Raw genomic sequence first — 18,908 nt, forward strand, 5'->3', positions numbered from 1 at the left:
AACCTGTAACGACATGTGCATGAGACTGTAAAACTACTGTACAGAAAGAATCACCTCATATTGGCTAAATGCAAAATGCAAAATGCAAACATGGGAGAGTCTTACCTCAACAGGTAAGTTGAAAATTCTCTGCGAGTAAACGTGGAAAAACCCACTCTAAACTGTGATTCCTCAGCCAAAGGTGTCCAGATATGGCTAAACTGTGTGAGAAAACACAAAAACAACAGAAAAAGTAAAAGTAAAAGTTGTGCCCTGTATAGTTTGAGCAAACCCAGAATATGAGGCGCTCAACTGTTGAAAATAGAATTTCAATGGGGGCCAAAACGTCAACTCATCCGGCCTCCCACCACAACAACCTTTTTTTCCCCGGGGGGACAACGAGGGCGCCCCAAGAGACGACCCCAGCAACAAGGGTTTGGCCAGGTGCCCTTTATCTAATTTAGTCTGAGTACAGCCCTTGGCTGTTGGGCTCGTTTTCAAATAGACAATTGTGTGACTACATAAGGACAATTTTGTTATCCTTTCAATCAAAATCAACCATGGACAAAGTGAATGTCGTATCATATACCGACGAATATTTTCAAAAATTACTAGGCGTTACACCAGCTTTTGGATCACAAGAAGGCGTTCTAGCACAAGGATCCAACAAAGATGAATATCATTGCATTAACCAGCGCAAGAAAAAGCTAATACGGACAGAAATGCATGGTACCTTCATGCTTGAGTACCTTAGAGCTGGGATCATTCCATACGGTTTACAGGTAAAAAATATACCTAGAGTATTCATTGACAACCCCAAGTTCAAAAAGAACTTTAGTGGTGTCGGAAATAAATGTAGTAGGGATTGGATCATCTTAATTATAGATACCGCCCAAGAGGAATGCAAAAAACAAGGTGACGAGTTACTCGAATTAGAGAAAAAATTCACACAAAATGCAGCAATACAAGATGCAAAACAAAAACTAGAAAAATTAGAAGAGGAAATTGCAAAATTTAAACAGATCACCATCGACAAAAAGATTCAAAAGTTCAGAAAGGATCTGAGTGGCTACGCTGAAGAAAAGACCTACCCTTATCTACGGGAGACTTACTACACGGATTTACAACAACAACAACAGAGCAATTTTCACAGGCGTAACAAGTTTGTTAATTTTTCTGGTAGCTCTGCCTCCTCCAGTGGGAGCGACCCGAGTCTCTCGGGCGGCAACTCATCTGGCCTCCCACCACAACAACCTTTTTTTCCCCGGGGAGACAACGGGGGCGCCCCAAGAGACGACCCCAGCAACAAGGGAAATATATGAGAACTCGACAGTGGTACTCAAATCAACCATGAGACAACAGATTCCTATTTTTAACTTATCTTCACGAATACTCACCCTATCGGAAGAAACCCTTTCCAAGCCGAAATGGAGTTGAAGAGATTTTTTCGCAACCTCCGACTGAAAAATTTCTTTGAAATATACCTACCAGATCACCAAGAGACTACACCTGAGAGCAATGAAAAACCTGAGAACACCACCGGGTTCAAACCCAAATCAGTTTTTATGCCTCCACCACACACCATACCGGCTGAATTTGAAACTTTCGAGAATTTGGTTTCTAAAAGCCTTAAAGAAGGTTTGTCCAAAAAGAACTACTACCATGACAATCTAACCCAAGACGAAAGGAAATCCCTAGCAGACCTCAAAAAAGATCCATCCATCACTCTAAAACCTGCTGACAAAGGAGGAGGTATCGTCATCATGGAAACAGCTGACTACAACAACGAATGTTGGCGTCTCCTCGCCGACGCCACTTCATACAAACCTCTGAGAAGGGACCCCACCACTAGACTCCAGGAAGAGATCATCAATCTTACCAAACACGCGGAGCAGGAAGGCTGGATTTGCGAGGGAGAACGCCATTTTCTTAATAAAACACACCCAAGGATTCCGGCATTCTATATTCTACCTAAGATTCACAAGAATCCCAGGCAACCACCAGGAAGACCTATTGTCTCTGCGTGCGATTCTTTATTGGAACCTTTGTCCCTCCACACAGATTTCTTCCTTAAACCTTTTGTATGTAAGATGCCATCCTACATTAAGGACTCCACAAACGTCATACTAATACTACAAGATCTTGAATTACCACAGCATTGTACACTGGCCACATTGGACGTAGAAGCCCTGTATACTTCAATTCCACAAGCAGAGGGGTTAGAGGCCCTCAAGGTTTGTCTGAACAAAAGGATTGATGTCATCTCTACACCCACAGACTTCATCCTGGAATGCGTACGTTTGGCTATGTCGGAGAATTTCTTCCTTTTCAAGGAACAATTATACCAACAAATTAAAGGCATCAGCATGGGGGCTACTTTCGCTCCAGATGTCGCCAATCTGTACATGGCACAATATGAAACAGACCATATATACCATGATCATAACCCTTTTAAGTCACAGATACTCCTATGGCGACGATACATTGATGACGTCCTACTCATTTGGACAGGCACAGAAATTGAGTTGAATTTGTTCCATCAATGGTTAAATCAATGCAACGATTACATCCGGTTCACCATTGATTGGAGCTACCAGGAGGTAGACTTCCTCGATTTGCACATTTACAGATCAGGCAATATTCTCTAAACTGAACTTTACAGGAAACCAACTGACCGCAACACCCTGTTGCATTTTTCGAGTTACCATCCCCAGGGCTTCAGATATAATCTGCCCTATGGTCAGTTTTTGAGAATCAGGCGGAATTGTTCCAGCAAAGAAAAATATGAACAACATGCAGATGGACTACAACTACGACTGAAGGAACGGGGATATCTGAAAAAATCTGTTAAACAGGCGAGAAAGAGGGCTTTGAACACTGACAGAACCATATGTCTCACCCCTAAAGAAAAAACCGAAATGAAGAGACTGGTTTGTGTTGCTACCTACAGTCCCTTAAGCAATCTCACTAAACAAACCATCAATAAACATTGGCATTTGATCAAAAACAAAGGCACCCTTGAGAAGAAGCCCATTTTTGCATTCAAGAAGAACAGGAACCTAAGGGATTCTTTGGTTCATACCTATATCGAGGAAACCAAGACATCTAATACGCTGTGGGACCTTCCTAATGTTGTGGGTCATTATCGGTGCGGGACCTGTATAGCATGTCGCTACACTAGCCCCACTAAACCTTTTGACTACAAGGGCTACCACGGAACCCTACAAACCCACACTAACTGCAACAGCAAGTTTGTGATCTATGGAATATTATGCCCATGTCATTTGTTATACATAGGCAAAACTATAAGACCAGTCAAACAGCGGATCTCAGAGCACAGATCCTGCATCAAGAACAAGATTCAGGACAAACCTTTGGTCGACCATTTCAGCCGACTAGGACACACTAACGACGACTTATCCTGGACCATCATCCAACAACTTACTCCACAAAAAAGAGGTGGGGAGAGAGACGGAGCTTTGACCAGATTGGAACAACAACTAGTCCATCAACCCGATACAGTCAAATCAGGGTTGAATATTTCTGTGGAGTGGAAACATTTCTATAGCCAATAAACCTATGGCCAACTTGTCCACTCCGTTGACCATCCCAGCCATGTCAGTTTTTTGATCTATGAGAATCATTGGTCCTTCTTCATTAATAGACAGCCATTTCTCTCTTTTGATTTTTAGATTCCGGGTTTAGCCAACTTTTAAAATTGTGCATATTGACTATCCAGGATGAACCACAACAATGCAGTATTTGTGTTTGGGTCACACCCATTCAATATAGTGTCAACACCACACGTGATGCTTGTACATGTTCCAACATCATTGAACTATGTATCTCGGCTCCAAAATCTAATATGCATATGCATGACCCATTGTTTACTGTAATAATGGTGTTACTTGGGGCATTCCTACCTAATCTAATGGCAGCACCATCAAACAAATATATGTTATGCTGTCTTAGGTGCATTATCATCCAAGTATGTATCTCTGCTCTGATACTCAGTTTTACGAGTTTAACAATGTATCTTTCTGTGTATGCACCTCGCGAACAAACGAACGTGAATTTTGTTGCTGTGTGTTTATTTTCGCAAAATACTGTTTTGTTGCGATATTCAATTCTAAATGCCATTTCAGGTGATCCATCTATGCAATGTTCTTTTTTTATTCTATGTTCCACTTTTTTTGATTATCACGGCCGAGTGCCGGTTTTCACACGTGACCATCAGTTACAAGTACAACACAAGGATGTTTCTGTACCCCTATCAGTTTTCCCCTGTTTAAACTTCCCTGCATTGTTTTCGAACGCTGGACGTTTCCCTGCAGGTTTCTACCCGCATGCACTCGGCTTCCGTGTGACAGCCTACGCGTCATCACGATTGTAGCCATTTATCATACAGCTTTCATTGGGTTTGGCACCCCCAGAGGTCCCGCCTACACACACGTCCTGTAAAGCCCCTGTGTTGTGTTCCCATTGGTCTACTTGAGGATGACGCTTCGCAAAGGGAGCGCCATTTTTTAACCAATTGGAGTTTCCTACGAGCTTGAATACTCGCGGTCTCCTGGGAGACGCTTTCACTCTGACAGCGCTCGCGTACTGAGACGCTTCGCCTCTCTGCTCGGCCCTGACTCGCGCATACAATTGTAAGTAATTAAGTATGCGCTCCTGCCTATACCTTGACGTTTTGGCCCCCATTGAAATTCTATTTTCAACAGTTGAGCGCCTCATATTCTGGGTTTGCTCAAACTATACAGGGCACAACTTGTACTTTTACTTTTTCTGTTGTTTTTGTGTTTTCTCACACAGTTTAGCCATATCTGGACACCTTTGGCTGAGGAATCACAGTTTAGAGTGGGTTTTTCCACGTTTACTCGCAGAGAATTTTCAACTTACCTGTTGAGGTAAGACTCTCCCATGTTTGCATTTTGCATTTTGCATTTAGCCAATATGAGGCGATTCTTTCTGTACAGTAGTTTTACAGTCTCATGCACATGTCGTTACAGGTTCAAGTCCTGTTCCTCCATGACGCACTCAGTGCCCCCCAGATATCTTGACTTATGATGGATATTCTTGCATACCATAGCAGTGGATAAATCTTTGGTAAGATTTTAGGCTCCTAGCTCAAGGAGTTCCCCCCTTTTTCAGCATCTTGTGAGAGCTTTTTGAATCTTTCATTTTAATTCGAGGTCACAGTTCCACTGACAATTCCCTATTTGTTTGTTCTTAGATAGAGACTCCAGGACTACCTCCAAGGTTACCACACGTCCTGATGAAGGCCTGCTCACATAGCTGCACTACACAGCTCCTTTTAGGCCGAAACACCGTTGTGTCGACGATATCACTATTCAAGCAATGTACATTGGAAGCATTGTTTTTGTGTCTTTTGTATATACATGTCCATTGATGTGGGTTTATGTTCTACTTCTGTGAGTGCATAACTGTTTTTGATCCACCTAAAACAGCAGTATACCATTTGTGTTATCACATTGAGATCCAGTTGTCCATACTGGACCATACTCATTTTGTATTGTTGTGTCTTTAATACGCCTTGGGTGCTCTATCCCCACTAATACTATCCATTTGTTATTAAAAATATACATTTTGTGAAAAAAGGATTGCAGTATGACTAACTGTTTCCTTCTGGTATTAGATTGGAATTGTTGCTTTACCTCCCACCCCGAAATTTAGGTTCAGTTTATTTAAGTATTCCCTCCTGGGTTTTTCAGGGCTCTGCCTGGTGCCCTTTATCTAATTTACAATATGAGTTAGTCCTTTTAAATCGAGTGTCTCATGAGTAGGCTTGATGTCATTAAATCCAGTCTCACTTTGCAAAATTAGGCAAGGAGATAAGGATGGTTGTCCTGTAGCTAAGGCTCGGACGTAGCTCTCATTCGAGAGCCAATTAAGCAGTGCTCATACAGGTATTGTACTTGGCCGGGCTTACATTGAGCTGGTTTAGGCAAGACCCTAGCAGAGGATCAACACAACGCTCCCATCTCCTGTTAAGGTTACATGTTGCCCCTTGCATCATATGATAGATCTCTAGCAATACCAGGGCCACAATTCAACATTAGCAGTTGTCACTACATGAGAGAGATTTTAATTCTGTCCCAGCCCATGAGGTGCTGGATCAGGTTGCAAGTCTCTTAAATAAGGGGAACAGCTTGATATAGCAAATAAACAACAGATTATCACAGTAGGCACCTCCTCCACATGTTACTTTATTACACTGGTGCCACTGTAGGCTTACACTGGGTTGTGTGGACCAAAGTGGGGATCTCAAATACCTTGAGAGCACAGTTAGGGATCAGGAATAGTTGGAAGGGTCCTGTCACCATAGTTCCAATGACAATATTCACTGGTAACTTCTCCCCATGACAATTCCCCATGCTCCAGAGAATGGCAGGCTTCAGTAGGCATCTTTGGAAAGGCCCCCTTCACTTGTGCATGGATGGAACTAATGGAGTTATTTAGGGACTGCCCCTGCTAACTGTGGCTGGTACGGACCCTGGAGATTATACTGTAAATTAAGAGCAGTAAGGAGTTCTTTGATGATGAGATTTACAAATTGTGTCACTTGGACACTGTTCATGACTGGGACTCGAATACTTGGTATATAGTCTGTGATTAGAATTTATGCAACCGTAATGGCATCAGTTTATCTGCATGGGTGAGCCGCAAACCAACTGGAGAAGACATCAAGTATGACCAGTATATACTGGAAGCTATTGCAGTGCGGCAGCTTAAGAAAATTCCCTTGTAAGTTTAGAATAGGGTATAGGGTGGAGGGCGTGCACCTGGCATGGCAAAGCCAGTTCTCCCCACACTACTTTGGAGGCATATGATGCATATTCTACAATAATACTGAGCTAAAGCTGCACATTCAGGGGCAAACTATTGTTTTCCCAAGGTGTAGATCATTACACTCTTCCCTAAATGTGCATATCTGTGATAGAGTCTGACTAATAATGACAACATTACCTCCACTAAACAGCTGTGGGACTGAGAATCCATGTCGAGCTCACAACATGCTCAATAGTGTTATTCACTAGAAAGAGAATGCTCCTGCAGGTTGGCAGTGGACTCAACTAAATTATTCCTGCAGTTCACCTGATTGTCCAGAGGTTGGTGAACTGCACATTTTACTGTGACTATTGGTTTATAGAGCATTATGTAATCTTGTTTTTTAGATCCTGAGGAAGTCAGGAAGCAACTACATTGCTTCCACAATTGTCTAAAATCATGGGTTACTCTAAACGCATATTGGGAATCAGTATATATGTCACCAGTTTAGTGCTCTGCAAGTTTACATGCTCTAGGGAGTGCCACAAGCTCTGCCACTGCTGCTGAAGTAACCTGTGGTAATGCACCACTTTCCACAACTTACCCTGAGGCACAGACTACTAACCCTACCACAGATTTACCATTTTGATCCCAAAAACACAATACATCCATAAAGTAATTAATATCTGCGTTGTGTTAAAGAGCGCCACTTAAATCATCTCTGTTTGCTAAAAGTGAATCTATGATAGCAACACAACCATGAGATTCTGTTTTGTGTGGCTAAACATCGCTGGGAGAGGGAAGCAGGGATGATCGGTTCAACATTGGGTATCAGATCAAGGTGATAATGGAGTTCAACTATAAGTCTTCATATTGGTTGGCCCAGGATATGGACACATGTTTTGTTTTTGTTTTAAATAATAAAGATACCAGAGAGTGTGGTATAGATACCGCCAAGGGATACCCCAACACAATGTTTTCATTTTGCTGCACTGTTATTGCTGATCAAGGGCTTTATTGTAGTATGCAAGATGCCTCTGATGAAGCCCATGTTTTTGCATTAGCACTGCAAGAGAAAACTCATATTTGTCATGACAATACAATGTGAACTTTCTTATAATCAGGTTTACCCAAATCAGGTGCTTCAACCAATTTCCCTTTTATTTTTGATAGAGCCTATTCAGTGTATGATGCCCATTGCAACATATCTGTTGTGTTAACTCTCACATATAATTGTAAAGGTTTAATCAGTTCTGCATAATCCAGAATCATTGTCTACAATAGCCGACCATGGCCAGGAAGGCTTTCTTTTGTCTAATTGCATCAGGCTTTGGGATTTTGTACACAGTCTCTTTTCTGAAGGTGGATATGACTTGATGACCACTAGTGTTATGAAGGCCCCCGCAGCCCCTGTGGACCTGGGGGACCCGCTGTGCTATGTCCTGGGGAAGGATACAGCTTCCTGGCAAAGCCACCCACAGAAACAAGAACTGCCCCTCCCCCACACACACACACCTCTATGGATTGCAGGGTGGTTCATTTGTAAACATCCTGTCAGAAAGTTCTGCATTAAAAAAACGTGGCCTCTCAAGTGCAAGAGACTGACATTTTAGCAATCTAATCTACACCACAATGTATCCTGCATCCTCATCTGTTCCCTGTAGATGTCTTGCTGACCGTGTTATTTAATCTCACTGTCACACCTAGTTTGCGGTACAAACACCCAATCGAAGCCGCTGCACGGATGGATTGTCAGAGAGCTGAGGGGAGAGCTCTCTCTGCTTGGCTGAGCTCCGCTGTGAGACCCCTCAGTGGGGCCAATGCTGCTGGTTATTTAAAGTGACATCCCCATGCCTTCTATTGAAAGTAATGTTTCTGTCTGCTATAGTGAAATCTGCAATTACCATCTCCAGGGGAGTTGCTAGGTCTGGAAAAGACCCGGGGCTAAGCTGATGTCGGAACTGTTGGGACTGGGGGCTAGCTAGTCTTTTGGCTGTAGCTCCTGAGATTCTATCTGGGGCTACAACCAAAAGATCAGGGGCTATAGCCCCCTTAGCCCCCCCCTAGCAACGCCCCTGACCATCTCCTTCCATTTTTAGCAACGACACAAAATGCGTGAACAAAACATAACAAATCTGTGTGGATGCAGTTTATGTTTTATCCTTATATCCTTAGGGAGGGTTGTAACTGGCTACGTGGAGGGATTTCTTTTGAGTAATCCATTTACTCTCCCTTTATTTAAGCATGTTTCATGCAGTTTACTGCTATAATCAACTTGGAACTCAGTCACGCGGGCTGTGGAGATTTACTGACAACTGGTATGAGGAAGTTACACAGACCTCACTTGTACCCTGAGGGGAGTGTTTCACAGCCGGTGCACAGATGAGAGATTTCAAAGCTCCCATCCTCTCCAACTTTAAACTTTGCAACTGAGTCAGGGCCTTGGGCACTTGTTTGGATTTGTGTTTCTGCAAGCTCATGAACTCTCTCGTGCAGAGCTCTGAGATGCCACACAAGCATCTGCTCAGAGCCAGTGGCTTCTTAAAGAAATCCTTTTTTTCAGAAGTCACAACTCGACTTCTGAAATAAATTAGTTCTTAAAGAAGAAATGTTCCCGTTGTGCATGACAGGATGGAACAAGGAAGCAGGGAGTGGAGAGTCCCTGTTTCCTGGTTCCTGTAGGCATGGCGCAGCTCATGTAAAACTCTTTGAACTAAAAATAAAGTGCACGTGCGTGGGTGTATTCAAGGGTGTTTTCATGTGAATGGATGGTTGTTTGTATGTATGCGTGCATACAGGGTGAATAATGCAGAGTTCTGAGTATGTGATTGAGTGAATGTATTGTGGCTGTGTGCGTGCCTGTGAGTGTTTGCTGTATGGTTGCCGGTGTGAATGGAGTTCCTGCATGGATAGAATCAGCATGGCTGCAGGACATTCACAAAGTAAAGTATCCACTCTCAGATTCAGACTCGGCCCTACAATTGTCTTGGGTACGAATGATAAAGTGGCTCACAGTTGCAAATGGCCATTCATTCCTTTTGTGACACAGTTTTAATAGTACCCAAGGGGGAGTTTTTTGATAAAATGTGATGCAAATTGTGCTTTTTAAAGAATATTTATTCAGCAACACTGGTCAAAACTATTAGCCGCATAGTGAAGTAACTCATCAAACTGGCCCACATTGGCCAAATAGTGGCTCACTTTGACCAAGTAAACTGGCCCACACCAGCATTTTGCATTTTTGGTTCGGCAATGGGCTCATTGTCCTATGGGCCAGTCCACCCCTTTCCACTCTGGATGTGAGGAGGGCTGGTAAAAACATATCTGTCGGGAAAAATGTGTTGCAGTGTCAAATCTTGCCAAATCTTGTACCTTCCCTTTTTGCACTGTAAACAAGAGCCTGCACCCACCTAAGGCAACATTAAGAATTGATAAGTGCACGGAGCAGATGTTTCCTTAAACAGTGACAGTAATTTATTTCAGTTATGGGAAGAACAATGCCATGTCTTACCGCATCTCTGTGCTCCAAAATATTATTGGCTCCCGTGAAGCTCCCAACTTCAAAACCTCTTGTTTTGTGCTGTTATTGAAATCAAATAACGCTATTCCTTTGTGAGAAATAAATCAGTAATTGGGGCCTCTGGAAGGTAGACCATGCACAGCGGGTGGGACCTTTCCTCAGAGAGCGGCATGAGAGCATTCACAAATACCACAGTGTACTGAACAGTAATGCCCTGACCTGGTACCCCCAGTGAGAAGTCATCAGACTATATCATTGTCACTTCACCCCAATGACAGCCTCCAGTAAGCTGCATAAAATACACTATCCCTAACATTATAACATTACTGGTGCCTGGGAAGGCCTGAAGATACTCCCATTCACATTTAAATGGAAATGCCCTCACAATGCTCATCATTTTGTTTATTATCTGTCTGTGGGTGTTGTCATTATAATCTGTCGCCCGAATCCTTAAAAAGAAAAAGAACATTACTCCCAGTCACCAGGGGCTTGACCGGCATCAGGAAGGATTCAATGGTGCTGTCAGTTCAGTTCATGTTTCTCCCACATAGGGCAGTGTTTCAGGAAACCCTGCTTTTCTACCCTACTTGGGCTCTAGTGGTTTGCCTTCCCCATAGACTACAGTGTCTTTCATAGTGTCACAGGAAGGAGCCAATTCCTTTATCGCTGGTACCTCCTTTCTTGGTTCACCGTAGCTCATACTGGGGGTTGGATCAACTTAATCTACTCTGGATGTTTCTGCCCATCATTGCACAGCCGTCAACTAAGTCTGCAGCTTCTGGAGCGCCACTGAAAAACCAAGGCCCACATTCTTCAAGATCATTCTCCTTGTTATGGCCCCTGTCATGGAATTATAAATATATCCAGATGTCAGCAAACAGTGAACAAGATCCATAATAGGACCAAAGAGCTTGGATGTAAAACACCTATGAAAGGAAGCAGAGCAACCACTAGGCCCAAATCATTATTAACTTTCATGACTTCCTCTATTGTGTGGCTGCTCAAGTGACTCATGCTGTTCTGTGGTAGTGGATTTTCAGAGCGCAATCCGAGCTATGGATAAATGGGATCTGTACAAATCTTTAAATGTCCTACCCTTTTTCAGGAACTTGTTGATTGATGGAATTGATAAATGCCTGGTTTCAAGTAGCCCTTGGTTAGCTTGTAACTGTGAGTAAAATTTCGTTTTTAAGTGAATCAAGAGCAGATTCAGTTTTATTAATAATGCCAGCATCCAGGCAACCTTTATCTGACCAAATTTGTGATTTATTTTCAAGCCAGTGTTTTTATGATTTTCCATTTGAGTGTGGCATATCTTTCTCAAACAGTCTCTTATGATTTCTTAATCCGGGAACATCCCCTCACCGACCCTTGAGATCTGTACCAAAACTAGGACCCTTCAACTCAACAATCACCCATATGTATACAATGACATACAGGCTCAAACTGGATAGTGCACAAGGATTCCAGTCTCTGACCTCACCGGCACACACAGTCACAAAACAACAAGGAGATGTGGGGATCCTATCTGCAGCTCTGGACTGGTAGTCGACTGAGAGCCATTTAGCTCCTGACTATCTGACAGGACACTCGCGCACAAACCTGGAATGGCACGTGATGAGGAGGTCTGTTAGTTTCCCACCGCCTGCCAGGCGTGTTTCCTTAATTATACACCAGATTATGAAACCTGTGAGGACTTGAACACTGTCCACTCATATATGCACCATGACATAGAAGCACACATTGAGCATCGCCACAGATCCCCATCCCATTCCCTTGGCAAGAATAAGCTCCAACCCCACACTCCATACAGCCCCATGTGTGACACTAGACCAGAATCATGCAGGCACACAATTCACCTCAACACACCCATGCTGGAAGGTGGTGAGAAGAGTGGCAGAATTTATTTTCACCCTCTGCCAGGTTGCCCTCAGAAATCCAGCCTAAAATGTGATCACTAGGGCTGTTATGTGTTTCCGGCCGCCCTCTCACAATATTCAGATTGGACAGTGTTGCAGAAGGTTCCCAGGTTTCTGAACTCTTTCCAATGACAGCCTTTTTACCCCATCCTCCAATACACCCCACAACAGCCTATGACCTCTGCCAAAACATGAGAAGATTGCGCTGTGAGGTCTTGTGAATGACAGAGGTGCACTATTGAAATCCTATGTAGCATAACTATGTTAATATGTACAGACAATATAAAGCAATGAATATTCCTTTCAAAATTCAGTTCAAAGGCATCTGGTTTTTAGATGTGGCTGACTGGTGTCGGAGCCACCAAATTTGCCAACTTTTGTCATGTACATGAAGAGCAATGAGGTACTTGATTGTAGTAAAGAGACTGAATGCTGTGTACATTGGTGTCCGTATGTCAGCGGTTAGAAGTGGTAGGATTAAAGACTATATAGCAATAGGATTATCTTTTATGGATTTCAATAGCAGACCCGTACACTACCTGTGCACACCCCTGTTGCACATCTGTCATCCGTGTGTGCACCGGTCTGCTATGTTATGCACACCTGTGCTTGTGATTCCTAATGTTCATTTATGTGCAGCCAATCCTACACTAAAGTTTGGCTGAATTTTCCCCATAGGTTATCAACAGAATACCTTTAGGATGACAGAGGAATAAGAGAGGCCACATGGACAGACCGTGAGGGTGAAATTGCAGGCGGACGGTGGTCGCTCCCACAGCTTACCCTGTATGTAGTATGGGTTTCTGGGTTCAGGCACAGGCTGTGCTTAGCCTGCCCGAGTGATAAACCCTTTATCTGAGTGCATGACTGTGTCAGTAGCACGCTCACCAAGCCTTTTTCTTTTATCCTCAAGACAGTCTGTTCTGGATGTGTTATGGTGTTGTGGTTTGGGGCACAGGCTGTGCGTAGCCAAATGAGCATTAAATAGTGTTGAGCACTGCCTGTGAGTGTGTAACTGTCAATGACACCCGGGTCAGGCCTTTATCTTTTCTGCTCTGGTCAATTAGTCCTGCATGTAGCATAGTGTTGTGGGTTTGGTACGGGCTGTACTTAGCCCACTTATCCTTTAACGGTGCTGATCCGTTCCTATGAGTGCCTGCCTGTGTTAGTGACATGGTCAACAGGTTTTTCTTCTGCTCAGGTCAGTCTGTGCTGCATGTAGAATGGTGTTGTACGTTGGGACACAGGCTGTGCTAAGTCCATACAGGCCCTGAGTACCTCCCACTTACTGTGCCAGTAACATGTTAGCCAGGCTTGTACTATGGTGTTGTGGGTTAGGACACAGGCTTTACTTAGCCCGCTTAGCCCATTCGTGGCATGTCATTTCGAATTGCAAAGCCAACAGAAGTCTGTCTTCTGCAGGGATAGTGGCTGCGCCAGCATGGACATATTTTCTTATACTATCATTACTGACATTATGCACAAAGCAAAAATGAGTATGTTCTTATATAGGACTACTGGCATATACATAGGTGCTGCTAAAGTGGACATGTATGGGCACAACCAGTGTGAGTACTTTTTAATACTGGCATGTTTTGGCAAAGGCATTATGGAAATGCTCCTATGCACTGTTGGTGAATTTCATCTGTTGGAATTTTGGGTTAAAACCAATTATAAATTGTCTTTTTAACCAGTTTTTCACATATAGTGTGGTATATATCACACCACTTTAACCTGGTATTCACAAATATTTCTTGGGGAGGGAGTGACCATTCATCACTCTGAGCCACTTCTGATCAGTTCAGACCCCTCGCTATGCCTGCATGCTCTGGCCTATTCCTGGGGAATGTTTATACCCCTTCAATGAACTTAATCACCAGCTGCCAATGGATGAATGGCTAGTGGGTGAATGGATATAAATGTGTGCATGCAAGGCTGGGCCCCAGGCCAGGGGCATTGTGTCTGGATGATGTTTACTTACATGTTTTGCTGTTATTTTTTGGCAAATTCAACTTGATGAATTTTGTTATACATAGGAGGCGTGGGTGTTTATAGCACAATGGGGCAGACAGAATGGCCATATTCTTTCTTTGGTATGGCATTACTCACAAAAATGGCAAGGCCAATGAAGAGAGGGTCCCTGGAATGACCCTCGTGCCCTCTATGTGCATGTCAGCCTGAAGGGTGAGAAATGAAAGATGCCAGTCTCTGTTTGGCCAACCCCCGGGTGGACCGGTGCATTCCACGTATGTGAGCAGATACTCTCTTAGACAACTGTTCAAACTCTATCCAGCTGATGTCTTCGCAGATACAGGCACCCCATCACTGGACCAGGTTGAATGATGACAAATATCCAGCCATGCTGACGTCATTGGTGACAACACATCTTAACGTTAGTCATGAGGTAAACTCACATCCCTGCACAGTTACGCAGACACATATGTGCGCACACAAAGAACATGCACACACAGTTCTGTAGATAGAGGACAGATATATGTACATACTGTCAGAAGCCTTTCCTTTTCACTAGCCAAACGCAGAAATGCAAGAAAAGCAAAGTTCAAATCGAGCAAGCTTGCAACCGCTTTATTGCAACTGACCATATGGAGTTACAAGGACATATAAGGAACCTCGAAGAGCTGAATACTACTAACCTCTGAAGAACATAATACAATATATATCTATCTATTACATGGCCACGCTAGTGGCCATGTAGTTATGGTTAAGTTGCTGTTTCCATAGGAAGAACACTTTTTGGGCGGCTTATAACTTCGCTCCCCCTGGACGAATCCTCACCAAACTTTGCAAAAAAAAGTATATGGACCACTCTGAATTTTCTTGCAGAGTTTGGTGAGGTTTGATCCAGGGGGGGCAAGTTATAGGGGGGGTCCCAAAGCCTTTTTTTCTTCTCATAGACATAATGGGAAAAAACTTTGCTCACGCCTACAGCCCAAACCGCTGGACGGATTTACACCAAATTTGCAGCAGGAGCGGCGGCTTGGTCCCGAAAGCGTGCTTGTTTTTATTTGGTGTAAATCCGTCCAGTAGTTTAAAAAAAAAAAAAAAGAATGTAAGTGAAAAAAATTAGTGATATCTGTGTCCGCTTCGCGGACACACTTCCCTGTTCGCTCCGCGGACAGGACGGGGATTGGGCAAGCGACTTGCGTGATGTCCGCAGACATCTGACGTGCTCTCACATTGGCTGTAGTAAAGCGTGCAGTGCGTCTTATTTTCAGAGACGCCCGCCATCTTAGTTTATTGTTCGTATATTGGCATCTGTGGCAAGCTCTGTGGTGACTTCAGACTTCACAAGTGATTATCGCAATTTACAAGCGAAAATACTGATGCGATAAGATCAGAGGACAGTGGGGCCTCGAATGGGGCTGTGAGAGGCTCATGTGGATTACACTTCCTGAAAGTCCCAGGCTGCTGCAGACTTGCAGGAGTCACGCCATCAGTACACGGTGGCCTGCAGAGGACCGAGGAGCGGATATCCCGTTCCCCCCACCCCCGCTCATTACTCATTACCCGTGTCTCCCTCCTGTATCCCCCCACCCCCGCTCATTACCCGTGTCTCCCTCCTGTACCCCCCACCCCCGCTCATGCCCATGTCTCCCTCGTGTTCCCCCACCCCCGCTCATTACCCGTGTCTCTCGCTTGTTTCCCCCCGCCCCGCTCATTACCGTGTCTCCCTCCTGTACCCCCACACCCCTGCTCGTGCCTGTGTCTCTCTCTTGTTTCCCCCCACCCCCCGCTCATGCCCCGTGTCTCCCCTGTTCCCCCCACCCCCCGCTCATGCCCCGTGACTCCCTCCTGTTCCCCCACCCCCACTCATGCCCCGTGTCTCCCCTGTTCCCCCTCGCTCATGCCCCGTGTCTCCCTCCCATTCCCCCCACCCCCGCTAATGCCCCGTGTCTCCCCTGTTCCCCCCCACCCCCGCTCATGCCCCGTGTCTCCCTCCCATTCCCCCCTCACCCCCCGCTCATGCCCCGTGTCTCCCCTGTTCCCCCCACCCCCCGCTCATGCCCCATGTCTCCCTCCTGTTCCCCCCCACCCCCCGCTCATGCCCCGTGTCTCCCTCGTGTTCCCCCGACCCCCCGCTCATGCCCCGTGTCTCCCCTGTTCCCCCCACCCCCGCTCGTGCCCCGTGTCTCCCTCCTGTTCCCCCCCACCCCGCTCATGCCCCGTGTCTCCCTCCTGTACCCCCCACCACCTGCTCATGCCCCTGTCTCCCTCCTGTTGCCCCCCACCCCCGCTCATGCCCCGTGTCTCTCTCCTGTTACCCCCCACCCCCCGCTCATGCCCTGTGTCTCCCTCTTGTTGCCCCCTGCTCATGCCCCGTGTCTCCCGTGTGTGCCCCCACCCCCCGCTCATGCCCCGTGTCTCCCTCCTGTTGCTCCCCACACATGCTCGTGTCTCTCTCCTGTAACCCCCACCCCCTGCTCATGCCCCGTGTCTCCCTCTTGTTGCCCCTCATGCCCTGTGTCTCCCTCGTGTTCGCCCCACCCCCTGCTCATGCCCCATGTCTCCCTCGTGGTCCCCCCACCCCCTGCTCATGCCCTGTGTCTCCCTGCTGTATCCCCCCACCCCCGCTCATTACCCGTGTCTCCCTCCTGTACCCCCCACCCCCCGCTCATGCCCGTGTCTCCCTCGTGTTCCCCCCACCCCCGCTCATTACCCGTGTCTCTCTCTTGTTTCCCCCCGCCCCGCTCATTACCGTGTCTCCCTCCTGTACCCCCCCACCCCCGGTCATGCCTGTGTCTCTCTCTTGTTTCCCCCCACCCCCTGCTCATACCCCGTGACTCCCTCCTGTTCTCCCACCCCCGCTCATGCCCCGTGTCTCCCACCTGTTCCCCCCACCCCCCGCTCATGCCCTGTGACTCCTTCCTGTTCCCCCACCCCCGCTCATGCCCCGTGTCTCCCCTGTTCCCCCCCGCTCATGCCCCGTGTCTCCCTCCCATTCCCCTCACCCCCCGCTAATGCCCCGTGTCTCCCCTGTTCCCCCCCACCCCCGCTCATGCCCCGTGTCTCCCTCCCATTCCCCCCCACCCCCCGCTCATGCCCCGTGTCTCCCCTGTTCCCCCCCACCCCCCGCTCATGCCCCATGTCTCCCTCCTGTACCCCCCCACCCCCCGCTCATGCCCCGTGTCTCCCTTGTGTTCTCCCCACCCCCCGCTCATGCCCCGTGTCTCCCCTGTTCCCCCCACCCCCGCTCATGCCCCGTGTCTCCCTCCTGTTCCCCCCCACCCCGCTCATGCCCCGTGTCTCCCTCCTGTTGCCCCCACCACCTGCTCATGCCCCTGTCTCCCTCCTGTTGCCCCCCACCCCCTGCTCATGCCCCGTGTCTCTCTCCTGTTGCCCCCCACCCCCCGCTCATGCCCTGTGTCTCCCTCTTGTAGACCCCCACCCCCTGCTCATGCCCCGTGTCTCCCGTGTGTTCCCCCACCCCCCGCTCATGCCCCGTGTCTCCCCTATTCCCCCCCACCCCCCGCTCATGCCCCATGTCTTCCTCCTGTTCCCCCCACCCCCTGCTCTTGCCCCGTGTCTCCCTCGCGTGTTCCCCCGACCCCCCGCTCATGCCCCGTGTCTCCCCTGTTCCCCCCAACCCCGCTCATGCCCCGTGTCTCCCTCCTGTTCCCCCCCACCCCGCTCATGCCCCGTGTCTCCCTCCTGTTCCCCCCACCACCTGCTCATGCCCCTGTCTCCCTCCTGTTGCCCCCCACCCCCGCTCATGCCCCGTGTCTCTCTCCTGTTACCCCCCACCCCCCACTCATGCCCTGTGTCTCCCTCTTGTTGCCCCCCGCTCATGCCCCGTGTCTCCCTCCTGTTGCTCCCCACACATGCTCGTGTCTCTCTCCTGTAACCCCCACCCCCCGCTCATGCCCCGTGTCTCCCTCTTGTTTCCCCTCATGCCCTGTGTCTCCCTCGTGTTCGCCCCACCCCCTGCTCATGCCCCATGTCTCCCTCGTGGTCCCCCCACTCCCTGCTCATGCCCTGTGTCTCCCTGCTGTTGCCCCCCATGCCCCGCTCATGCACCGTGTTTCTCTCCTGTTGCCCCCATGCCACGGTCATGCCCCGTGTCTCCCTGCTGTTGCCCTCCACCCCTGGTCATGCCCCGTGTCTCCCTGCTATTGCCCCCACCCCCTGCTCATGCCCTGTGTCTCTCTCCTGTTACCCCCAACCCCCTCTCATGCTCCGTGTCTCCCTGGTGTTCCTCCCACCCCCCGCTCTTGCCCCGTGTCTCCCTCCTGTTGCCCCCCACCCCCCGCTCATGCCCCCTGTCTCTCTCCTGTTACCCCCCACCCCCGTTCCCTCCACCCCCCGCTCATGCCCCGTGTCTCCCTGCTGTTGCCCCCCAACCCCGCTCATGCCCCGTGTCTCCCTCGTGTTCCCCCCACCCCCGCTCATGCCCCGTGTCTCCCTCCTGTTGCCCCCAACCCCCGCTCATGCCCCGTGTCTCTCTCCTGTTACCCCCATCCCCCGCTCATGCCCCGTGTCTCCCTCTTGTTGTCCCCAACCCACCGCTCATGCCCCGTATCTCTCTCCTGTTATCCCCCCAGCCCCCGCTCATGCCCCGTGTCTCCCTCTTGTTGCCCCCCACCCCCCGCTCATGCCCCGTGTCTCCCTCGTGTTCCCCCACCCTCCGCTCATGCCCATTGTCTCCCTGCTGTTGCCCCCCACCCCTGCTCATGCCCCGT

This window comes from Ambystoma mexicanum, chromosome 4p (assembly GCF_040938575.1).
Source record: "Ambystoma mexicanum isolate Mex_15411 chromosome 4p, UKY_AmexF1_1, whole genome shotgun sequence".
NCBI classification, from domain to species: domain Eukaryota; kingdom Metazoa; phylum Chordata; class Amphibia; order Caudata; family Ambystomatidae; genus Ambystoma; species Ambystoma mexicanum.